Source organism: Polypterus senegalus, chromosome 11, assembly GCF_016835505.1.
Source record: "Polypterus senegalus isolate Bchr_013 chromosome 11, ASM1683550v1, whole genome shotgun sequence".
Taxonomy (NCBI): Eukaryota; Metazoa; Chordata; class Cladistia; order Polypteriformes; family Polypteridae; genus Polypterus; species Polypterus senegalus.
The window spans coordinates 145,177,996-145,204,996 of NC_053164.1; the positions used below are offsets into that span (position 1 = coordinate 145,177,996).

The 27,001-nt window shown below is 38.6% G+C and overlaps 1 protein-coding gene across 13 annotated transcripts in view; it reads left to right on the plus strand.

Moving 5' to 3' along the window:
- The window catches only part of plekha5 (pleckstrin homology domain containing, family A member 5), a 461,083-nt gene that overhangs the window by 298,445 nt on the left and 135,637 nt on the right, over positions 1-27,001 (plus strand). Inside the window, exon 1 of one of the 13 annotated variants that reach the window (XM_039769757.1) lies at positions 2,581-3,141. The exons of the other annotated variants lie outside the window; for them this stretch is intronic. The gene's annotated coding sequence lies outside the window, so the exon portion shown is untranslated. Of the gene's footprint in view, positions 1-2,580; positions 3,142-27,001 lie in introns of those variants that run through there. 13 annotated transcript variants of the gene reach the window in all.

The window sequence follows — 27,001 nt, forward strand, 5'->3', positions numbered from 1 at the left end:
ATTCTGAGTCTCTGTAATAATTCAAATAAATTCCTTTTGTTTCTAAAATGATCAAATGGGGTCTACTCTCTATAATCTTGTCAGGACAGTGATCCCTCGCTATATCGCCGACTTTCAAGGGCTTCACTCCATCATGGATTTTATATGTAAGCATATCTAAATACATATCGTGGATTTTTCGCTGGTTCACGGATTTCTGAGGACAGTGGGTCTTTTACTTTATGGTACATGCTTCCTCAGTTGGTTTGCCCAGTTAATTTCATTCAAGGGACGCTATTGGAAGATGGCTGAGAAGCTACCCAATCAGAGCGCGTATTAAATAAAACTCCTCAATGATATACGATATGCTTCCCGCTCTGCTTCACACGCTTAAAAGCCCGAACAGCACGTATTGATTTTTGATTGTTTGCTTTTCTCTGTCTCTGTCACTCTCTCTGACATTCTCTGCTCCTGACAGAGGGGGTGTGAGCAAAGCGGCTGTTCGCACACTGGCCTAGAGGATACGGACGCTTCTCTGAAAAATGCTGAAAGACTACCTTCACATTGCTCCTTTCCCTGCGGCTGCTTTGCCGCGGTGCTTCGCATACTTAAAAGTCCAAACAGCACCCATTGATTTTTGATTGTTTGCTTTTCTCTGTCTGTCTCTCTCTGTCTGACATTCTGTGCTCCTGACGCGCACTCCTTTGAAGAAGAAGATATGTTTGCATTCTTTTAATTGTGAAATGAAACCGTAATCTCTGTCTTGTCATGGAGCACAGTTTAAACTTTTGAAAAAGAGACAAATGTTTGTTTGCAGTGTTTTAACTCTTTTAGGGCTATTTTTTGTTTGTTTCTTATCTCCCAGGGCTGAATATTTTTCCAAAAACTAACATTTTTTTAAAAAAGAACACAAAGCAATTGTTTAACATATCAAATCAACAAAAAATATTTACTTTTGACAAAAGTTACTGTCTTGCATGTTGTATGAGCCTGCATACTCTATTATTTCACATACATATCACATACATTTTACACAGCAATGTCCTGCAAAGTTTGATCTTGCTCAAAGCAGCCAATTTCAGTCATTGCCACATTGCACTGCTTACAATACGTGTTGCTTTGGTGCCTACTTTTCAATTGTCTGTTGCTGCACTTTCTCACATATATTGTTAGTGTGTACTGTAGAGAGACAAGTCACCCTTTTGCCATCGTGCCATTCCACTGCCACCATGTTTTCTGCCTGCATGAAAACCGTATTGTCACCTCTTTTCATCTTCTGAAACTTTATGAACTTTATGCATGGCATTATAGCCTGGCTCACCCCATGGGGTTTGCCTCTGTTTATTACAGAAGTGAATAAAACTTTGCAGCAGCACGTACCTATCACCATGCTGCATAACCTGTCCAAACCCACCAGGGGACAAAACACGTTTGGACTAATGCTCCCTGAAGTTATATCACCAGTTCTGTCCCATCTCTATTTGTAATACCACAGCACGCTTCATCTCGTCTTTTGTTGTGGGTTTACACTTTGAAAAACGAGAATGCAATGCAAACGCAGCCTGCGATTCAAAAAATTTCTCTGCCTACCTGTTTGTCTCGTCTGACGGTAGCTGAAAGGCAGCATCAGGAGAGAGCAGCCTAAAGTACAGCAGCTGGTGATCTGTCGTGTCCAACAGCAAGCCATGACGTCTTGTGAAGTCCAGTAGCCAGATCAGCTCTCAACGGATCAATGTCTGTGTATTTATCCCACGCAAACCTTGCCGTAGATGCATCGGCTGCGTGAAGGCGCTCAACTGGCAGCAGATCCACTGGCGCAGCATCGACTGGTGTTTGATCAGCTGATGCCGGCTTCTCACTCTCTTGCTCGATCTCCTGATCACTGTCAGTAAAATCCGACTCTGAAAAATCAGAGTCCGACTCCGCGATAATGTGCAAAACATTGTCTGCCGAGTGTTTTCTTTTCTGCACTCGCTTCGCTCCCTTGTCACATGTCGACATGTTGCCATTGTTTACATTTCGCAACTCACGCACACGCAAGGATTAGTTGCCAGGTCAATGAGTCTAGCATTCCTCCAAGCACAGAGGGAATGCCTGTGATGTGACAGTGAGATTTGTCGCCATTAACAGCTGATTATCGCCCTCTGTCCCTGGATGTCGACTTTAGTCGACATGCGCCCTCAACCCCTCCTGTCGACAAAAGTCGACATCCGCCCTAAAAGAGTTAAAGTCACTGTCTCTACAACCTCCTGTGCTTCTGTGCAAATCTGTGACCCAAACTTGACGATATAAAAATAATATAAATGTATAGTTTTTACTTTGTGGATTTTCACCTTTCGCGGAGTGTTCTGGAACGCAACCCCCGCGATCGAGGAGGGATCACTGTCTGGCATATTATCTTCAAGTAAGGTCAGTCGGCTTGGACGTAAAAAGGGCAAGTTAAGTTCATAAATAAAACTAGATTGTACATATTTATAGTTCCATGAAAAAAAAGAGTGCATAGTGTCAAAATGTGTTCATCAATTTATAGTTAGATCAGCATGTTTATTTCATTCTACTTTTGTTTTATTATGTGAAGCTCAGCAAGTAATAAAAACAATGCTAAGTTTTTGCTTCATTATTGAAAAATTAGATTATACTTTATTATTGTATGTATTATATTACAGTGTTTTTAGCATTATTTTTACACTGTTGTTTTCCCTAGAAAGAAGTAAATGTAAGAATACAGAAGGAGAATGGCTGGCAGGTGTTTACAATGCATTTTTTAAGAGATTTAATAACCTTTGTATTGTTTACCTTTATAGTGGTTCTATTGCCTCACTAATGCTCCTTAATATACTTTAAAAGGGATTGTAATTGCTAGTCTTACTTGTGATTTATCAGATTTCAAACACCTTGAGCACGGGAAAGGTGCTATACAAATAAAATGTATTATTGTTATTATTAGTAATATTAAAGTAAAAGCAAATATGATTATTTTAAGCACAATAATGAGTAATAAGTGTAGTTTGTTTTATTTCCATATGATTATGCTTTACAACTAAATGTTTCAAATGGGACCGATAAAAAATTTTTACAATCATTCCTGTTTTGTTTTTTCATGCCTCTTTGGAAATTTACATGTGTTTGCTGGGATTGAGAATTCCAATTCATCTAAAATAGGTAAGAAGAAAATCTAGAATGTCTTTTAATTCCTGACTTTATACATATATTGTTGACAATTTATAAAAAAGTTTTTCAATGAAATTTACAGTATTTTATATAGCACGTTCAAAACACCATGCACATTTACAAGTGCAATGTATGTAAAGAAAGTCATAAAATACAATAAAAATACAGAAAACACCATGCTGAACACAGAAACTAAACATTAATTTATAATTTTGCTTCCAATATCAAACAGCAGCTAGTGAGATAGGTAGCAGTTAATTTCAGATGTAGCCAGGGATGAAAAATTGTCCTTGGATTGTTGTTTAGACTAGCCTACCACAATTGTCTAGTCCAAGGACTACAGATGTTTAGCCAGTTACGGTGTACCAAATTTGTACAGAAATTCAAAGTCCTCCTTTAATTCATTAACATGTAATATCCCCAATTACTCTCTATGTGGTTTACAAAGTGACATAAAAGAACAGGCTTTGCACATGCTCCCTTGTCTCCTTACTTTGAAACCTATGTAGCTGCTTTTTAATTCTGCCTCTCACCAGAGTTTCTGTGCAGAATACAGCATTTGGTTGAACTTTGACAAAAAGTTAAGAATATGTGAGGGTCTAACACATTGACAAAATTATGTTTTAGTCCTAACAATACTTCTGTTGAATGCCGCTTAGCAAATGGTAATTCCATCTCTATACAGGTGTTTGTTTGAAAGTTGGCATCCTTGTAAAATGAAGTATTCATTTTCCTCTGTTTTTTTTTTTTTGCGCTTGATATTTTCTCCATCTTCAGGTATGGCTCATCTGCCTCTCATGCTTCCTTCTTCATTGGTTCAGATAGTTGGTTAAGTTAGGATGGAGTTAGTATGATCATATGATTGGACAGTTGCACAAAAAACATTGTGGGCCAATCTTGTCTCTCACATGGTGTTATAGTTTGTGGTCCAACTGCACAGTCATCTTTGCATATAAATAAGCTTTGTCAATGCATATTATTTAAAATGCAGTATTAGAAAGTGTTTGTTACATAAAGAATTTGCTATTTTTCTTTTGTGAATCAACCATATTTCCTATTTTGCCAACTTCAGTTTTATATGATAGTACTGTATAATTTATAGGTTATCTTACAGTTTTACTGCTGAAAAAGGCTGATAGGTTTATCAGTTAGTTTGAAGGTGATATTAGAGTCAGGTGTTTGCAATCAATGGGATGACAATCAGGTGTGAGTGGGCACCCTGTTATTTAAAGAACTGGGATCTATCAAAGTCTGCTCTTCACAACACATGTTTGTGGAAGTGTATCATGGCACAAACAAAGGAGATTTCTGAGGACCTCAGAAAAAGAGTTGTTGATGCTGATCAGGCTGGAAAAGGTTACAAAACCTTCTCTAAAGAGTTCGGACTCCACCAATCCACAGTCAGACAGATTGTGTACAAATGGAGGAAATTCAAGACCATTTTTACCCTCCGCAGGAGTGATCGACCAAGAAAGATCACTCCAAGAGCAAGGCGTGTAATAGTCGGCGAGGTCACAAAGGACCCCTGGGTAACTTCTAAGCAACTGAAGGCCTCTCTCACATTGGCTAATGTTCATGCTCATGATTCAACCATCAGGAGAACACTGAACAACAATGGTGTGCATGGCAGGGTTGCAAGGAGAAAGCCACTGCTCTCCAAAAAAAACATTGCTGCTCTTCTGCAGTTTGCTAAAAGATCACGTGAACAAACCAGAAGGGTATTGGAAGAATGTTTTGTGGACAGATGAGACCAAAATGGAACTTTTTGGTTTAAATGAAAAGCGTCATGTTCGGAGAAAGGAAAACACTGCATTCCAGCATAAGAACTGTATCCCATCTGTGAAACATGGCGGTGGTAGTGTCATGGTTTGGGCCTGTTTTGCTGCATCTGGGCCAGGACGGCTTGCCTTCATTGATGGAACAATGAATTCTGAATTATATCAGATAATTCTAAAGGAAAACGTCAGGACATCTATCCATGAACTAAATCTCAAGAGAAGCTGGGTCATGCAGCAAGACAGCAACCCTAAGCACACAAGTCGTTCTACCAAAGAATGGTTAAAGAAGAATAAAGTTAATGTTTTGGAATTGCCAAGTCAAAGTCCTGACCTTAATCCAATCGAAATGTTGTGGAAGGACCTGAAGCGAGCAGTTAATGTGAGGATACCCACCAACATCCCAGAGTTGAAGCTGTTCTGTACGGACGAATGGGCTAAAATTCCTCCAAGCCGGTGTGCAGGAATGATCAAAAGTTACCGGAAACATTTAGTTGCAGTTATTGCTGCAGGGTCACACCAGATACTGAAAGCAAAGGTTCACATACTTTTGCCATTCACAAATCTGTAATATTTGATAATTTTCCTTAATAAATAAATGACCAAGTATAATATTTTTGTCTCATTTGTTTAACTGGTTTCTCTTTATCTACTTTTAGGACTTGAGTGAAAATCTGATGATGTTTATGATGTTTTAGGTCATATTTATGCAGAAATACAGAACATTCTAAAGGGATCACAAACTTTCAAGCACAACTGAATTTAAAATATTTGGTGTAATAGTGGTGAGGTAGGTACCAAGGATGATACTAGTTTTTTCCCACGTATCTCCTTACATAATATTGAGCTATTCTGATTTTTAAGTGAGAGTTTTCGGTACATTACTGTACTAGATGAAAACCATGCCTTTTGTTTAATAAAACAAAGTATTTTACGAACATTTTTAAAGAATTGTCTTTAACATGCAAATGAAAAACATTCCCTGACATCATCTTCCATACCTCTCATGTGGAATTTACTGATATGATCTCTGTCCCTAAGCCTGTCTAGAAATAACATTGTCAGTTGTATGGAATTTGATTCGTCAAAAACCTATACAAGAAAAACATTAATACAGACATTGGGACAGCAATAACTGTCATTCTCAAATGGCCAAGAAACAACCAGTTTAACACAAACATACCTGGATATATTTATCATATTAATATAGATCTTATTAAGGACTAGCAGGAGTACCCGGCATTGCCCGGAAATCTATAACCAGTGAATTTCCCAAATGAAAGAAACAGAACATAGAAATAGAACAAACAGTTTTCTGATTCACATTCTATTGTAAGTTCCTCCACTCTGGATTCTGTCTGCTGTGGCGTTTCAGACGCCCTTGAAATAGACTTTCTTGTGGCATCTGAAATGGACCTTCCAATTACAATTATAATATGTTACATGGTATTACGTATGGAATAAGCACCACAGTGAGATGAATTTACGTTATTTACAATACGTCAGAAAGCGAACAAATAGCACCAGTTAGTCAAAAAGAGCAACACTGAAATTTTGCTGTGAGTCGGAAAGCGAGCAAATAGCACCACAAATACGGAAAGCCAGTGAGAAAGAGAAGCACTGAAACTGTACTGGGAAAAATGGCGGGGAGGGGTGCTGTGTTTCTAAGGAGCATCTGTGTTGAACCATGATGCCATCTAACAGACGTTGGCAATGGTAACTACAGAGAGAAGTGACATACAGCCGATGCTGCATTTTGGGAAAATGGTGGGGGAAGGATGCTGTCTTTTTAAGGAGAGTCTCTGTTCAAATGTGCTTGCATATAACGGACGTTGGCAAATGAAATACAGCACTATCAGTGCATGTGGAAGTGTGATGTGCGGAAACGCGGGTGTTTCAGCCGGTCATTCACACTGGGTTGTTCACGTTTTACATCCATACGGCAGTTCTCCTTTACCCGATCAAAGCAGTCGGACTTCTCATACTTGGACACTTCCGCCATCTCTTGGCAATTTAAAGAAACATGGGTAAAGAGCAACACACAGAGACCAAAGCTGCCGCTAGATGGCGCTGCAGTGAACATCTGTTGCAGTGTGCGGCCATCTTGTCGATAATAAGTACGGGGACGTGTGCCAAACGTTGTGTCGATGAAAAGGTGCCCTGCAGTTCACCACGAACATTTTTCCCAACCAAACATACCCAACGACCTTCTCCTGGTCACACAGGAGCCCCATCCCCAGTTTGGTGCCGATTGGACACCCGGTGCAATTTTGTATGGCAGACAAACAAACATACATACACACATAGATTCTGCTTTATATATTAGATAAGAAGATCATATATTGCACAGTTTGTGGATGAGTGCTTTTATGAAATAATGCAGTCCTGGATTTGACTGAGCTGGGATGTTTACCAGAAGCAGATGGAAGGAGAGTGATTAGAGAGTGTATGGGGTTTAATGTGGCAGTTTAAGATTTCAGTCTTATTTTAGATAAAATCTACATTTTATTCTAAAAAGCAGAGTGACCTTATATTTGGGAGGTGACAACCAGTAATTTTGGAAGTGGTGTACACCACTCTGCAGCTCCTTCATTGCTTTGGCAGTGAGACCAATTGTGATGGAGGTGGCCAAATGATTTTAGGTAGCCTTTACTGTCATTGTACCAGTACAATGAAATTGTAAAAGCTACATCTGTAAATGGTGCAAGTACAACAAACAATGGGTAGACATTCTATAATAAATATATACCAAAGATAAATAAATAAGGGTTGGAAATTATTATCCACTAAAGTAATCATTGTACATACTGGAAATGAACAAAAAAATAGTTCTATGAGTTTTTCAAATTTTAAATTCTGATGGTCCAAGGATAAAAACTACCTGCAAATCTTTTTGTCCTACTTTTAATGCTCTTGTAGCACCCGCTGGAGGGCAGTATTGTGAACAATGAGTGGCCACCATAGGAGCGGGTTTTTAATGATTTTCCTGGCTTCTGCGGAGGCATTGGGAACTGTAGATATCTTCCAGAGAGGGCGGAGGTTAGGTCAGATTGAGGAGTATGCACCGGTATAGCACGTTGCTGTTTCCACCACATGAGGAAATAGCTTGGGATCCTGGTTGGCAACCCCCCAGGCAGACACGCAGTCCAGTCCCACCCTCTGGAAATGACCATATACTGTATCTGCTGCAGCCAAGTCTTACATTGGTGTCCCCTTGGCCTGGTCCAGCCACTCCTCACCAGTGAGGATTCTACGAGCATGATCACCCTTGGGGGGATCGCACGACATGGTCGTAGTGCCATAACTGACACTCCCTCACAATTCAGGCAGTGTGCCTCATTTAGAACTATGTGAGCAACTGCTCATGCAATATAAAGTCAAACCAGCAGGATTCTAAGGATTCTCCAAAGAGCCACGGTACTGAAGGAGTCCAGTCTTCATCTCAGGTCACTGGATAGCGTCCATGTCTCGCAGCCATATAGCAAGACAGGAAGCATTAGGTCTCTAAAGACTTGGACCTTCATCCTTTTGCATAGATATCAGGAGCACCACACACCCCTTTCCAGTGACCTCATGACCCTCACCATGCTCACCCAATCCGTCTACTGACTTAGGAAAAGTTACCAGAGAAATGAATGTCACTGCCGAAGTAAGTAAACATCTCGACAAGGTCGACACTCTCTCCGCAGATGATCACACTGCTGATGGCTGTGCCTAAGATGTGATTAAAGGACTTGATCTTGGTTTTTATTGCAAGCCATGACTGCCAATATTCGCATTTGAGCTTAATCAGAACCCTCAGTGCCAGGATGTGGTCGATGGTAGGCCTAAAACCAGACTGCTCCAGGTGCTGGCAGATGTGCAAGTGTTCATGGATCCTATTGAGGATGACCCTGTCAAGGACCTTACCTGGCACTGAGAAACATTGTTATGCTCCTGTAGTTGTCGCAATCCAAGCGATCATTCTTCTCTTTCCAGATGGGGACGCCAGTCAGTCGGGATGACGCCCATCCCCCAAAATAGAAGCAAAGATTGCTTGCAATGCCAGGAGGACAGCCTTACCACCAGCCTGGAGAAGTTCAACCTAGATACCACAGATCCTCGCAGCCTTCCCTACCCTCGGGTGGTTCACCACCTGTGCAATCTACTGGTGTGAGCAGAAAGCAGCCAATGATTTTCTCTACCATGGATGTTACCCTCTGCAGAGCTTTACTGTCTGCTGCTGTACAGCCAGCATACCAAGTTGAAATACAGTATAATAATAATAATAATACATTTTATTTATATAGCGCCTTTCCCATGCTCAAGGCACTTACAGAACATAAGAAAGAACGGCAGGGTATACAGTATATAGCATAGTACAAAGCAAATTAATAAATAAGAAGATTAAGACAGTAAACTCAGAGAAAGCCTAACAGACAACAGAATTGATGGTCTGCACACACACACACACACAGGTTACATGAGCATCTTGACAGAGAGGTAAACTGAGAGAAGGGGAATGAAGTCAAATAGAGCTAAAAGCCTTCCTGAACAGATGAGTTTTAAGTTGTTTTTTAAAAGAATTCATGGAGTCAGCTGACCTGATTAATTTCGGTAGGTCATTCCAGAGTCTGGGCGCTATACAGCTGAAGGCCCTGTCACCCATGGAGTGAAGATTAGTGTGGGGCACAACAAGATTGCCAGAATCAGAGGACCTTAGTGGGCGGGCAGGCACATAGTGATGGAGAAGGTCACTGATGTAGTTTGGCGCGAGGTTATTTAAGGCTTTGTAGGTTATTAGTAGGATTTTATATTCGATTCTGTAAGACACAGGGAGCCAGTGAAGACGGAGCAGGATGGGTGTGATGTGCTCGCTGCTGCTGGTTCGAGTAAGAACTCTTGCAGCTGAGTTTTGAATAAGCTGGAGCTGTGATATAAGATTAGAAGGGGCACCTGCCAGCAGCGAGTTACAATAATCTATGCGGGATGTGATAAAAGCATGGACAAGTTTCTCAGCATTAGAAAAGGAAGGAAGGAGCAACACGGATATGTTACGGAGGTGAAAGTAGAAAGTTTCTTAATGTGATTTATGTGGTGGAGTAAGAAAGGGAGGAATCAAAAATGACACCAAGATTCTTTGCAGTAGAGGCAGGTCTGATGAGATCACCACCAAGATGGACTGGGAAGGAGCTCATTTTATTAAGTTGCATTTTAGTCCCAATTTGCAGGAGTTCAGTTTTGTTGCAGTTTAATTTTAAAGAGTTCTGCTCCATCCAGGTTTTAATTTCACTAAGGCAGGTTGTGAGCTGAGAAAGCTCTGATGAAGTTCCACTTTTAACATTGAAGTAGAGTTGAGTATCATCTGCATAAAATGATAGCCCAGTCCATAGCTACGAATAATATGGCCAAGGGGAGCATATAAATACAGAAGAGAAGAGGGCCAGGACAGAGCCCTGAGGAACTCCTTGTGTGACTGGCGCGAGCTGGATCTGCTGTTGCCAAGACTAACAAACTCTTGCCTATCAGTCAGATAGGACTTGAACCACTGGAGGGCAGTGCCAGAGATACCCAGCATGTTCTCCATTCTGACAGTAGAATGTCATGTCTGACAGTGTCAAATGCTGCACTGAGGTCTAACAGAATTAATATGCTGGTTTGTCCAGAGTCTGCTGCCATAAGCAAATCATTGGTTACCCGTAGCAGAGCAGTTTCACAGCTGTGCTGCACCCTGAAACCAGACTGAAAGGGTTCCATCAAATTATTAGACGTTAAGTAATTGGTGAGCTGGGAAGCTACAACACGCTCAAGAGCTTTTGACAGGAAAGGTAAGTGGGAAATAGGCGGAAATTGTTAAGATTGTCAGCATCAAGACCAGACTTTTTAACATTGGGGTTACAGAAGCGATTTTAAAAGTGAGCGCACAGAGCCAGTGTCAAGGGATGAGTTTATTATTGTTGTAACAGTCGGGATTATGGCATGAAGGCAGGATTTAAGTAGTGTGCTGGGGATGGGGTCCAGTACACAAGTAGTTGGCCTCATCTTACAAAGCAGGTCATTAACAAACGCAGATGTGACTGGTGAGAACTTAGAGAAGGAGCTGGATGGAGTGGGAAAACAGGGAGAGATATAAACAGATGATGTATTTATGTTAGTTGAATTATTTAGATCTTTAATTTTGTTACGGAAAAGTGGAGGAAATCCTCACAGACTTCAGTAGAAGAGGTAGTTGGGCCAGATGCAGGTTGAGTAGTTTATTAACTACAGAAAACAAAACCCTTGGGTTATCGTGGCCACTTTCTATTATTCTGCCATAGTGGGTGTTCTTAGCAGCAGTTAGTGCTTCTCTGTAAGCTCTTTGGTGGTCAGAGAAAGCCTGGATGTGCACAGTGAGGCCAGTCTTACGTGACATTCTCTCAAGGCGTCGCCAGCTGCTTTCATAGATCGCAATTCTGAGTTATACCAAGGAGCTGAACGTTTAAAGTAACCTCCTTATGTTTTAAAGGAGCTGTTTTATCTAATGCTGAATGAAGGGCTGAGTTATAGTGGTCAACAAGACTATCTAGTGTTGACGGAATAGGTGCAGACAGTAAAAGATCAGAAATGGATCCAGAAAGGATAGAGGGACAGATATTTTTAAGGTTTCTGTAAGAAATTTGTCGTTTACAGGTAAGAGGAGGTAAAGGCAGTGAGACAGTAAAAAATACTGCTTTATGGTCAGAGAGTCCCAAATCAGTGCTGTAAATATTGGCAACAGATAGTCCAGAAGTGCAGATCAGATCCAATATATGACCACCAGAGTGGGTGGGAAAATCAACATGTTGTGTCAAGTCAAAACAGTCCAGTAAGGATAGGAATTCATTTCTCAGTTTAGATGTAGTAATGTCAATATGGATGTTGAAATCACCAAGAAGGATAATTCTCTGAGAGTAAGAGCTTAGGTGGGTTAAAAGTTCAATCAGATCAGATAAGAAGGATGCATTGTATTTTGGGGGACGATAAAGAACAATGAGTGAGACAGGACCTGTTTCCGTTATTAGTTTAAGAGCCAGGCACTCAAAAGACAGTGGACAGTCAATTGGGATTCGTTTGATATTTAAGTCTGCTCTGATAATTACCGCTAGCCCGCCTCCTTGTCTAGAGCTGCGAGGTTCTGTATGGAAAGTGAAACCAGGTGGAGTCGCCTCCGTGAGAGACGTCAATTCGTTTGGTTTTTGCCAAGTCTCCGTTAAACACAGTATATCAAGTTTGGTGTCAGTGATGAGTTCTGACAGCACCAATGCTTTGCCATTAAGAGATCTTGAGTTAAACAGAGCAATGTTAGTCAATGAGGCATCTTTTTGCACAGAGCTGTGATCAGGGTTTATTTCCACAGAATGTAAATTTGGCACACTGACACTTGTATTTCCAGAGCCATGAGAAGGAATGCTTATTCCTGAGCAAATGCTGCCGGTTGTCTTTTCATTCGCACCCGCGGTGGCGGCGACCTGACCCGCGATGTATATATTTCGGGCTGTAAAATACCGCGCGTCTTTTAGGATGTTCCAATCAGACCATTTGCTCTGGACAAACTGTTTAATAAGAAGGAGTTTGTCATGAGAGTATTTTAGCATGATACTTGGCAATACTTATCTGAAAAGCAGTGGAGAAGCAGCACAGCATAGCGGAACCATTTGGATTAGATGAGATGAACGGCGATAGCAAAGCAGCAGAAAGCATAGCAGGAGGAGGTAGCAGGATTTGCAGGTTCCAATACACAGCCACAAACAATAACGCTTGATAATTTCATGCGTGATCGCCCCGGAGCCATAAGCCAGGTTAATATGAGCATCAGATCAGATCCCAGTCGTACAGTACTGTAAAATGAATCGGGAGCAGATCAGCATAGCGAATATAATCACGGAGAAAGATTATCCCGAGGTCATAGATCGCCAGGTACAAAGAAATGTTCGTAGGTCTCGTCCCGCGATCCACAGACTCAGCTGTTCCCAGTCAAAGTAGAGTCCATAAAATCTGTAAATATTAAGCCAAATCCATGCAATTCAGGTCGGCTGTATCCACGAACTATACGTACAGTAAAAGAAATAAAACAAGCGTGAGAAAGTGTAGAATAAAGGCGAATTTTGCGAAAAGTGTTGTTAACAGGGAGGAGCGGCAGCAACTTGCGTGCGCCAGCGTCCCCTCACCTGTGTTGACCTTGTATGCTAAAACACTGTCGATGGTTGAGGAGTAGAAGCTCAACAGCAACTTCCCCTCAGGAAAGGCAGTCACTGTTGGGACTTTTGACCACTGCCAGAGTGTTTGCTGTCCAAGACAGGTCCTTAGAAATGTAATTTCCCCATTGATGTAGAGCAGTGATTCTTAACCTTTTTTGAGTCACAGACACCTTTAAGAATCTAATGAAAGCTATGAACCCCCTTCCCCAGAAATATTCACATAAACACAACTTTGCATGCAATGAGTATAATGTACTTTATTTATCAAGATTTGATTGTCTCATACATATATGACATACGCAAAGTATTATTAAACTTTAAAGTAAACAATCTAAAAAATACTCCTTTTTATGCAAAAAGCAATGTAAACATAATTATGAAATACAATCCTCTTGTGTAAATTAAAACAGATGTACTACTACATTTTCTACTACCATTACTACTACTATTACTAGATTTTCTCTAAATGAACAGTACCAGCCTGTATAGTGAATATAAATGTTAATTTTTATCCGACCCCCACGGACCCCCTGAAACCCATCCATGGACCCCTTCAGGGTGCAGAGACTTCAGGTTAAGAACCCCTGATATAAAGTGAGGCTGGCTCTGCGCTGTGTCTCCTGAATTCAATAACCATCTCTTTAGTTTTACAGGTGTTCAGTGAGGGATTATTCCTGGAGTACTACACTGAACGCTTCTGCATTTCGATGTCCCTGCATGCTCATGATTCATCATCACCAGTTATGAGACCTACCGCATTTTCAGTAATATCAGTTATTTCAATATTGGAAAAACGGTCTTTGATAAACTTTCTTGACCATAATAGACATTAAACCCCTAATGTTTTCCAAATTTTTTATTGTCTAAGAAAGCAACTTTATGATTGTTGATTAGTAAAGAACAGAGTAACCTTTTGCCTTTGACCAGTTGTTTTTTGTATATGTTTCAGTATTATTAAGAGTACATTGCTAGACAGGTGGTTCAGTTGCCTCATTCCTATATGCAGGCTCATCGTAATTTGTAATCACGTTAAAAATAGTAGTGTCATCAACAAACAAGACTATATTAGCAAGAATCCACATCGTAAAATCCAGTTCTTTGGATTTGACAAATGAACAAATTGAAGGTAAAACACAAGCCTGTAAAGATCCCTCGGTCAGAGTGTGGGGCTTACAGATGTTTCATTTTCACCATCTGCTTTCTATTAGAAAGAAAATTGACAAGCCAGTAACACAATAGATGATTGATGCCCAATTATTTTATTTTGTGAACAAAAATCTTGACAGACTGAGAGAATTGTCCAAATGGCAAAGTGGTAGTAAAAAGAAAAACAGGATTTAGACAAGGTTTGTAATGAAGATATTTAATCTTTTCCCTAGATTATTGATAGAAATTGTTGAAATAATTAATAATGTTAATAACCAAATAACTAAACTTGAGCTTGCCACTATATGAAATTATGGTAATTTTCAATTCTTTACCTGAATTAATTACGTTTCCCCAGTCAGGTTGAACTTTTCAGGCAATACTGTTGTTCTTTTGCTTGCTGCAGCATCGCTGCAGATGATGCTTGTACACCTTGCAAGTGTTTAATAATGAATGCCGTTTGAAAGGAGTGTACTGTATGTAATCATGGGAAATGGGTCCTCAGCATATTATACCACTATCTACTGGAGTGCACTGCACTTGAACTTTATAATTGGTAGAGAGATAAAGTTGCATAAAAGTTATTCAAAGGTGATTTAAAAACTATTGTAAATATTAATGGCTAAAACATTGAGGTAAAGAATGGAGAAATGTTAATTTTGATAGTATGTTGAAGGACTGTTTGCATTTAAGCAACTGCTAAGCACCATTTTGTTTTGGCATAAGTGCAAGTAAGCAAATTTTTCTCATCACATATTGAAAGTGCAGAAATAACTACAGTCTTTTGTTTTTTTTGTAATTTTATGCATTCATTGTGAAACTTGAAAATCAATTTCAGAGTCACTGAAAGTAGTGCTTGTCCTGGGCATATTTATATGCAAATTAGAAGTCTTCCCTGGTTACGTTAGTAATAGTTCTTTAAATAAATACAATACAAATAATCTAAAAAAATCAAACCATCTCATAAATTAGTGATGGACATATTACTAGCACATACAGGAGAATTGTATGAAAAATATGATTACTTGGAGCCATTTCAAATAAACTTCAAAATAAATGTTTTAAGGTGAAGTGTTAGTTATGTGTTGCTGTGCATAGTTTTCTCTTACTGTTGTTTGCTATAAGATGATGTCTAAATTTAGTTTGGATTCACCTAGATTAAATTTCAAATGACTTGTTCACGGTTTGACCTAAAGCAATTCATTAAATACATAAGTAATGATGTTTAATTGAGGTTTATTGATAAATTTATCCATTGATTGTCTAAACACACTCAAGTGAAATTTATAATGCAAATTAAGATTAGTATTATGCATCTGAATCACACCAGTTGGTTTGACACATTTAAAGAGGACATACTCTATTATTTACAAAGTAAGGCTTCTTCTGGGCTCAGAAGTGTAAAAATTAGATTTATTTATTTTTTTTTTTTTACATTTTAAGATTGCAGTTGTGAAGTTAAAAATTCTGCTTGAAATGTCATTGTCTGCATTGTGCCTGAAGGCTGACCTGAGAAGCTAAAATTTGACCCTAAAACTGTTGACGCTTTAAGACATACACTGAAGCATGTATATTTAGCTGAATGGATAGATCTGTGTAATAAGCAAAATATTTTTCTTGTTACTAGTTGGCAACTAAAATCTTCTCACTGATGGGTTTCTGGTGTGTATCATTTGCTGCTGCAGATGTTGTTCCTATTCATGATTCGATTGAACCATTAAAAAATGGGAAGAGTAATGGTTATTTTTTTGCAACAAAATTGGATATTATAGATATAATAAGAAGGATGAATAAAAATATTAACATAAATAAGTGTAATACTGTAATTATTTGCCAAGATCATACTTTAAATGCAATTACTTACATTTTACAAGGAAAAAAGAGTTAAGTCTGTTACTGTAGTCATATAATAAATACTACAAAATATTTTCCAACCATTTTGATGCGGTTTGCTTGCTATTTTTGGAGCAGATGGAAAGAAATATTCTAAATTGTCGTGAAACCGGTTTTCCATCTTAACAAGCATTTTGCTTTGTTTCTCTTATTCTCATTCTACATATTGTCCTTCAAAGAGCAAAAAAATCAGCTGAGCAGGTATAAAACTTGAATTAGTCTTCAGTTTCCTTTTTTACTCTTTTTAGTAATTCTTAACTAGTGTTTTTTTCTTTACTCTAAAAAAGTATAGAACATTGCGTGATATCTTTTGTAATCAATATGAAAAAAAAAATGAAAATCCTGTATGATTTGTGGGGTTTCAATAGATTTGTCTCTTTTTTTTTTAACCATTTACTTAATGCCCTGAAATCCACATAGTTCTTACATACTGCTCTCCATTTATCACACTTTTGTGTTTTTGTGATGTACATTCATACTTTATTCTATATTACACAGGTATTCTTTTCTCAGGATGTGTTTAGTAATATTTTGGCTTATGGCAGGTTATTCTTTTGATTTTTTGCTTAATATATCTTTGCTACTCTGGCAAAGTTGCTACATTGCGGATGACAGAACTGACTGACTGGATGATGGGTATCTTGAGAAGTTTTACTTCAGTATTAAAATGTCATTTTAATTAAAGCAATCACAATCAGTGCTGTGGAGTCACACATCAGGCCATAGCACACTTCTACACCTACATCATTACACTTGTTTACACTCAAATAAACTTGTTAAACACATTATATCTGAAATAAAATGAAAATACGTTTTGTAATGTACCATAATCCAGATTATAATATGTGAATGTCAGGTTGTATAATAGCTCAGCTGCACTTCACACTAGTAGTAACACAGCTATGCACTGGGCTTTATTCTTACATCAGAGAAGTACTTAATTATTATTATTATTATTGTTTGTAAAATGGGACATTTGAAGTTGCTGTATTTTTTTCATTACAATTGAAATTTATTAGGAGTCAGTACTTTTTTGCCAACTCCATGTACCCAAAATTGTCTCCGACTCCAACTCCACAGCCCTGATCACAATTACTGTTTTCTCTGGCATATAAATCTGAGACACCCAGTTAAAAGAATAAGAGTATTTAAGGTGCATCATGATACATTTTTGAATATGTTAGATTTCAGCTATTTCTCAGTCCAGATTTTAAGTGTCACGGCAATAGTGAGTTCTATTATCATTTCTTCATATATATTTGAAACAGTATAAGTAAACAATATAATTTTACTTGACTGTTTGCCCATATTTGGAAAGGAGTTTTGAAGCATGAAAACATATAGCATGCTAAAACTTTCAATAAATTTTTAATGTAAGTTTTCACCAACTGTATGCAAGTAAAAAAGAAAATGTAGCTTTAATTTTACTATTTTATATTTTAGTTTACTATTACTGTAATGGCACTAGCAAAGTATGCTATTCAGTACTGTCAATTTGTGAGTATTAAAGATACTTAGGGTGTACTCTCACAAGGCACATTTGTTCCATACTGTGCCCAAACGCTATGTTCTGCCCTCCTTACTTCCCCGCTGGCCTGCACTCACACTGCGCTTAACATTCTGGTCCCGGGCACGCTTTTGTCCTGACCATAATTTTTACGGAGACAAATTGACAACTACAATTCACATTTATGTGTAAGATGAGAATAAAAACCTGTTTTTAACTGAAATGGTATTGAATGCAATCGGAATTACACCATCTGACTTATCACATTATTGACATCTTATTTGTTTTCCATGCTAGGGCACGTTTAGAGATCACACTATTCCTGAATGCTCCTGAACCATGCTCAAGCCAACCTCTTCCAAGCAGGCCAGGTCACATTATGGTTGAACTGGCACAGAGCGATCACACTAGTCAAATGAACTAGACTTTGCAGGGTTACATATGGACAAACATGTTCAGGCACTGAACAAATTGTCAGTGTGAGTACACCCTTATTTTACACATGGTAGGGTATTTCCCACTCAACCATAAAAGAATTTTTGAACACTTTCAATCCTTTTTGGAAATTCTCAGCATTGTTTTTTTACTGCTTACTGCTGCTTGTTTACTAAATTAATTGAGTTTCATTTCAAAATAGTTGTGAATATTTCATATATTACACATTTGCATTTTGTGAATTTCCCCTTGGTATTAATAAAGTATCTATCTATCTATCTATCTATCTATCTATCTATCTATCTATCTATCTATCTGTCTATCTATCTATCTATCTATCTATCTATCTATCTATCTATCTATCAATCATTGCAATTCATAAATAATTTAGCAAATTTGATCTGTGAAGAAATATGTGGGTAAGCATGGTTGGACTGGAAAAGAATGAGAAGATACAGGATACAGTGAGGAGAGCTAGTGAAGACAGCTATTCACCTGAGCAGTTAAAGTACTTCACCAGGAATTCCCTATGGCCAACAGCATGAGTTAGCTTGTGTCCTTGATTTTATAATATCAAGTTTGGTACAAAGCATTTTTTGTTACAGCAGTTTTATTTGAACTGAAAATGAAAGTAAAATCACAGTAGCCTAATTTCAACTGAAATATCATTGCCTCATGCAGGATTTTCCCCAGCCAAGCCATCCTTCAACACATTTTTCTCATTTATAGTAAAATTATGTAGAATCTGTAAACATTAGGCTTCTGTAAAATCAGCTATGTGCAGAGAGCATGGTCAGGTGCTGAATTCATATTAACAGTTTGCTGGAGATAATTCAAATTGAAATTAAATAATTCACTCCACATTTGCCATTTTGTTCATACAGTCCACACCTTACAATTCACAACAAGATAATCAAAATATTGGGCTTAAATTCACAATTGCACTAATTTTCCATTTAATTCTTTTTTTTTTTAAATTTTATTAATTTTATTGCAATCATTCCATACAAATCAATCAATTTTTACAAAAGTAGGATTGAGAACAAGTCGACCCCCACCCCTGAGAGAGAGAGAGCAAGGCCAACGGAGTAAAATTTAAGGCTTGTAAACATACCTAAATTGATAAGTTTGATAAGCCAATAGAGATGAATGGAGAAGAAAAAGAAATACAGAAATAATTGCTTCCTCTGTGCTTTAAGAGCTTATTCTAAAATATTACTGATTAGATCCTGCCATGCTTTGAAAACAATCTGTACTGATCCTCTAACTGAGTATTTGATTTTTTCCAATTTCAAATAGTATAAAACATCGGTTTCCCACTGACTTAAAAGAGGAGAGTTTGGATTCTTCGACTTTAGCAAAATAAGTCTGTGTGCCAAAATTGTAATAAATGCAATCACATTTTATTTGTCCTTCTCCACTTTAAACCCATCTGGAAGAACTCCAAACACAGCTGTTAATGGGTTAGCAAGGATTGTGAGACCAAGGCTGTCTGAAACATAATAAAAAATTTTGGTCCAGAATGATGTTAATTTGGTGCAGGCCCAAAACATGTGACCCAGTGAGGCTGTGACTTGATTGCAGCGTTGGATCTGCCCTGGAAACATTTTGGAGAGTTTTAGACAAGGCAGATGTGCTCGATATATAATTTTGCGTTGAATAATTGAATGCTTTGCACATATGAAGCTCAAGTGAATTCTCTGCATTGCTATTTTCCACTCCTTTTCTGATATATTAATTGAGAGATCTTTTTTGCAGTGTCCTCTTGGATCTTTGAAAGGGAGGGACTGTGAAATAATTTTATATATTGCAGAGATGCTGTCTGAGTCCTTGAAATTGAGCAATATTTTTTCCAGCATGGATGGGGGTGCAAGATGAGGAAAATCGGGAAGGTTCTGTTTTACAAAGTTCCTAATTTGAAGATAGTGAAAGAAATGTGTAGCTGGAATGTTAAATTTGAAATGTAATTGTTCATAGGATGCAAAGACTTTGTCTATATAAAGATCTCTAAGCAAGTTAATCCCAATTTTTTTCTAGATATTAAAAACTGCATATGTTTGCGAAGGTTGAAAGAGGTGGTTCTCTTGCAGAGGTGCCACAGATAAAAGCTTCTCCATCTTAAAATGCTTCCTACATTGGTTCCATATTCTGAGTGAGTGAAGCACAATTGGGTTATCAGTATATTGCTGATAACCTTCTGCCTTTTGTCTTTGTAGGGTCGCTCTTTGGATACGTGGATGCTTTGAGTTCCAAATAAATGAGGTTATTGTTGAATCTAATTGCTTAAAGAATGATTTATTGATGTATATTGGCATGTTTTGAAATAAAAAAAGAGCTTAGGAAGAATATTCATCTTAACAGTGTTAATTCTTCCAGCTAGAGTAAGATGAAGGGTTGACCATCTATGCAAGTCTTGCTTAATTTTTTCCACGCAGACAGCAAAATGTTATTGATAAAGAGCTTTATGTTTACTTGTGATGTTTACCCCTAGGTATTTAAACTGTTCTGCAATGATAAAAGGTAGGGTGTCTAATCTAATATTATATGCTTGAGAATTCACTGGAAAGAGTACACTTTTATTCAGATTAATTCTGAGACCAGAGATCTTTTGAAATTCTGTGAGAGCTATCATATAGTGGGTATATTACATTAAACAGGCGTTGACAATTTGAAGATAAGTGCCGAACCTTGATAAATCCAGTGTGATCTTGTGATATTACCGAAAGGAGCACTTTCTCCATCCTTATAGCTATGATTGTTTGAGAGTATTTTAACGTCATTATTCAAAAGTAAAATTGGTCCGTATGATGCACATTGTAATAAGTCCTTATTTTGTTTTGGAAAAACAGTGATTAATGCTTGGCGAAGAGTTTGATTGTCTCTGTCTTTTGTAAATGTTGCTAATAGGAGGGGAGCTAGCTGAGCGGAGAATTTCTTATAAAATTCTGCAGGGTAGCCATCAGGGCCTGCTGGTTTCCCGCCTTGAAGTGACTTTATAGCATCTAGTAGTTCTGATAAAACCAGAGGTTTATCGAAAAGTGTCTATTTGTGGTAACTGTAGTGTATCCAGAAATGCATTAGATTGTGTATTGTCTTCTTTAAACTCAGTAGAATATAAGGATTTATAGTAGTCTCTAAATGTGTGCATTATATTTTTGTGGTCGATGATTTTGTCTTCGTTTGTGTTGTTGATTACTAGGATTGCGTTGCAGACTTCTTGCTTGTGAATTTCTTGTGCTAAAAGCTTATTAGCTTTCTCTCCGTGTTCACAGTAATTATGTCTGGATTTATAAATTAGTTGTTCAGTTTCTTTAGTTGTCAAGAGGTTTAGTTCTGAATGTAGAGCCTGCCTTTTCCTATGTAGAGCTTGGAAGCCTGGCATGTTCTTCATCTATTCTAGTAATTTTGCTTTTTAGCTCTGCTACTTTTTTGGTTTCTAATTTATTTCTGTGGGAAAGATAATCTGTCCTCTTAAGAAGGCCTTAAGAGTTTCCCAGAGTATTCCTGCAGAAATCTCTGAGGATGTATTTGTCTCTAGGAAGAAACTGATTTGTTTGGATATAAATTCTGTACAATTCTCATCTGCTAATAGAAGCGAGTTGAGATGCCATCTGCAAGGTGAGTGTGTGGGGCATAGTAACTTTAGCTCCAAGATCAGAGGTGCGTGGTCAGAAATAACAATAGCATTGTATTTGCAAGATTTAATCGTAGGCAAGAAATTATTATCCATAAAGAAATAATCAATGCTTGAGTAACAATGATGTACTGGTGAATAGAAAGAATATGTTCTTGAGTTTGGGTTTAAAAACCTCCAGGGGTCTGATAAGTTGTGATCAGTGTCAGAGGTGGCTGGGGTGGCGACCCGGCCAGGACACCTAGGAGGTAAAAACTCCACCCTGTAGGGGCCTGTGGTCACCGCCAGGTGGCGCCCCTATGCATTTGGAGCCCTGGACCTTAGCACTTCCACCACACCAGGAAGTGCTTGGGGGAAGAGGAGCAGGGACACCCGGAGTGCTCCTGGGGATACAGCTGGCACTTCCGCCACACTGGGGAGTGTCGGCGGGAGATTGCTGGGAAACACCTGGAGCATATCTGGGTGTGAATAAAAGGGGCTGTCTCCCTTCATTCGATGTCTGGAGTCGGGTGAGGAGTGGGCAAAGCAGGAGAAAGGAGAGTTGAGGTGGCCTGAAGAAGACGCAAAGTGTGTGCGAGGCTTGGACTTGGGGGTAAAGTGGGTTGTTTGTGCACTTAAGACTTGTAAATAGTAGTGTTAAATAAACGTGTGGTGGTGTTAACAACATGTCTACCTGTCTGTGTCCAAGGCTTAGTCCACACCAGTTATAAACTTTGTAATTATCTTTGCAGTGTTAGATGTGTGATAGAAGTCCTATCTAAGAGTGGATTTAAAACACAACGTCCCCAGCTATTTTAATTTTATGAGTGTTCAGATTGGGAATGGATGCAAATAAATTTTGTATAAATTCCTTATCATCAACATTAGGTGGATAAACATTTATCAAAATCATTTTACAGTTAGATAAGTCTCCCATGACCATCACATATCTCCCTTCAGGATCCAATACTACATCTGATGCTACAAATGAGACTGTTCTATGTATGAGAATTCCCACACCTCTAGTTTTCTTTATAAAGCTAGAATGGAACATTTGGCCAGTCCAGTCCTTTTGCAGCCGGAACTGATCCTTGTTTAGTAAGTGCGTCTTCTGTAAAAATACTATTTTAGCGTTTAAACCTGTTAGGTGAGAGAGTACTTTCTTTCTCTTTAATTTGTGATTCAGGCCTTTAACATTCCAGCTCATGAAGTTAACTGTCCAATCATGGAGACATTGATTCTGAATTTTTGATGTCATTTTATAGTCTTAACTGGAAGTGAGACAGCTTTAACCTTAATTTCCTATTTCTCCAAGAGTTATTGCCATGCAGCCTATTGATACGTTGGTAGTTATAATTATAAAGATTAAAAGGATAGATTAGGTATAGATATAGCCAGCTGTCTTTCTCTCACCCCCTTAACCCCCCACCATCCCATTTTGCCTCCCCACGTGAGGCTAGACCCCACTTCACACAGTCCCGGTCCTCTGACATACCCAGACAGAGCACGTCCAAAGCAAAACAAACCCCCACACAGTGGTGTTTTAGGATTATAAAATTGAGATATCTATTACCAATATAGTCTAAATACTGTATGCCTAAAATATGATCATTAACAAACTATGAACTTAAAATATATATAATCTTCAGCAATCTTAATGTATTAAGATAATAAACCCGGATAATAAACCCAGGGAATGGTGTTAGAAAGTGGTCCAGAATAAGCATAATAAGTCTTAATGCAATAATAGCAATAACAATAAACCAAGGGTATGATGTTAAACAGTCTCGTTTAGGATAGAGAAAAATTAAATAAATAAGATAGAAAAAAAGAATTAAACACAAACGTCTATAACTGTAATTAAAACATAAACAGATAGCGTCCGAGTAATAATGAGGATATATAATGATAAAAACCTGTATCTTAACAAATAGATCAGACAGTAGGTTATTTATCCTTGCCATATCATGACAGGCTATGACTCACTATTGTGTTTCAGAATAGTCCCGGGATCAGCTTTCTTAATTCCTTTTCTGAATCTTCCTTGCTGGCGAAGACATAGAATTGACCGTGCAAGGATACAAGAGGTTGGCAGGATACAAGAGGTTGTATTTGATATTGGCTTGCCGTAACCACTGTTTAATGTTGTAGAAGGCTGCGCGTTTAGTAACTGTTGCTGGAGAGATATCAGGGAAGATACGAATGTGGTTATTTTCATATATAATCTCTTGCTTGTGTCCGAGGAGTGCCATCACCTCTAGCTTAAATAATAATCACTCAAAACGAATAATAAAAGATCTAGGTCTAACGGTTATTTGATCCGTGTATGTGATAAGCAGCTGCTATCTCAGAATCAGCTATAAAGTCCTCTCCAATTATTTTAGAAAATAGTTCAGCTGCGAATTTCACTGGGTTTGGACTTTCTCGATTCTCAGGCAGACCTTCAATTCCATCTTCCAAAGCAGCAAGTCTATCTCTTTTTTTGCATTCGAAGTTGACAGTTGTTGCTTTTTGTTTAGCACTGGCAGCTAGATTTTCGGCTGTTTCAATCTGAGTTGTGAATGTCTCCTTGACATCCTCCTGTTGATCAGCAAGTGTTTTCAATTTAAACAAGGCTTCCTGAATGTGCTCTTCAAATTTACCCAGCACCTGTCGCAGATCCTGTTGCAGCTCCGGTCGCAGCTTCTCATTTGCCATTTCCCTTGCCTTCTCATTTGCCTTCTCGCTTTTCTTTATATCTTTCGTTATCTCTTGCATGAAGTCAGCGATTATCACCTTCAGTTCAGACAGATCAATTCTGTTTTCGTGCACTGTAGGTGAGGCGGCAGGCTCTATTGTAGCCGGTGTTCGTGGTGTTCCCGGCTCGCATGGAGTAGTTGAATTGCGGGCTGTGAGGCCTTTTCCAGTTTCAGGTGATCTTCTCCAATCGGCGAGCTATCGTGACCTGCGTCAATCACGCTCGTACATTCACTCCCCATTTCGCTTTCAGCCGGAGACGATGTAGTAGACCGTGGTCCCGAGGAGTCTGGGCTTTCGTCCATCTGATCCAGGTCAGTCTCTGAAAGGCCTTGCCTTGAACTTGGGCTTGCCGATCTGAGCTTGGATGTAGCTTTAGTTTTCATTTCTTTTGTTTCTTTCTGAACCCCTTTCTTGTTAGCCATGTTTTTATATACGCGTGCATATATAAAAGTAGTAGTGCATCTCAGTTTGGATAAATGCAGGATATCTCAGGATAATAAGCAGATAATATGAGAAATAACACAACTGCTAGCGGAGTTCCACTTCAGATGTCCATCTCTCGCAATGGACAAGACCATTCAAATCATTTTGACAAGACATTTGTCCTAACAAACTCATTCTGATAGCTAACTTGCAATATGAACTTTGAAAGATACTTCCTGACTAAAAGTTACTCAATTAAATTCAACCATTGTAGATTTCATAAGAAAAAAATTAATTTAAATAATTTACTTTGTGTTTTTGAAATGATCATGACAGCAGAGTAAACTGCACAGATAAAAATTTGACTGATTTGAACTGACTTACCTTGTGCGATGTGAATGACTGGATAATTGCGCGAAAGTAGCTAAGTAATAAAGGAGGGGTTTTGTCTGTTAAATTGTGGTGGGGAGGAGCTTTAATGTTTCTCATATTTGCTTAGCAAGAATTTGGCCACAGATCAACTTTATTTAGATAGATAGATAGATAGATACTTTATTAATCCCAAGGGGGAATTCTCATAATCCAGCAGCAGTATACTGATACAAAGAAACAATATTAAATTAAATAGTAATAAAAATGAAAAGAATTAAAATAAAATTAATGTTCGCATTTACTCCCCTGGGTGGAATTGAAGAGTCACATAGTGTGGGGGAGGATAGATCTCCTCAGTCTGTCAGTGGAACAGGACAGTGACAAAAGTCTGTCACTGAAGCTACTCCTCTGCCTGGAGATGATCCTGTTAAGTGGATGCAGTGGATTCTTCATGATTGACAAGAGTTTGCTTAGTGCCCGTCGCTCTGCCACAGATGTTAAACTGTCCAACTTTAATCCTACAATGGAGCCTGCCTTCTTAACAAGTTTGTCCAGGCGTGAGGCGTCTTTCATCTTTATGCTGCCACCCCAGCACACCACCGCGTAGAAGAGGGCACTCGCCACAACCGTCTGGTCGAACATCTGCAGCATCTTACTGCAGATGTTGAAGGATGCCAACCTTCTCAGAAAGTATAGTCTGCTCTGAGCTTTCTTACATAGAGCATCAGTATTGGCAGTCCAGTCCAATTTGTCATCCAACTGCACTCCCAGATATTTATAGGTCTGCACCCTCTGCACACAGTCACCTCTGATGATCACAGGGTCCATGAGGGGCCTGGGCCTCCTAAAATCCACCACCAGCTCCTTGGTCTTGCTGGTGTTAAGGTGTAAGTGGTTTGAGTCGCACCATTTACAAAAGTCCTTGATTAGTTTCCTATACTCCTCCTCCTGCCCACTCCTGATGCAGCCCACAATAGCAGTGTCATCAGTGAACTTTTGCACGTGGCAGGACTCCGAGTCATATTGGAAGTCTGATGTATATAGATTGAACAGGACCGGAGAAAGTACAGTCCCCTGCGGTGCCCCTGTATTGCTGCACACAATGTCAGACCTGCAGTTCCCAAGACGCACATATTGAGGTCTGTCTGTAAGATAGTCCACAATCCATGCCACAAGGTGTGAATCTACTCCCATCTCAGTCTGTTGTAAAGATTTCACCCAGGAATGTCAAGTTCATGGGTAAACGCCAATACTTACAGCTATTTACTTATTTCTAATTAGAAATAAACTTTAGAAGTCATAATGTGAATTTTTTGACCAGTTGTTGCATTGCCTTTGTTGTATCCCATACATCACCAAAATATGGCCGCATAAGGCATTTTAAATAGTATCCAAACTAGTCAGCCATAAACATATAAATTAACAGCCTACTAGTCCAGAATGCTGGAAAAATATTATACCACTACCAGCTACCTTCTTATATCACTATTAAACACAAGAAAGTGAAATAATTGCTATTGTAAAACAATTAAATTAAGCAATAAATACTGTGGGAAGTATGAATTAAGCATTGCCTGTGTAAAAAAAAAAAATTTAAATATTAAATCAGCAATGCGCTATCTCAGTAATTCCAATAAGGAAAAACTGAGATGTAGTTTTCACCAGGAGCACACAGTTTGGGGGAAAAAAATTAAAAGCATTATAGCTTATAAGATACTGAAGATACAGTATACCCATTCTCACATCAGGCCAG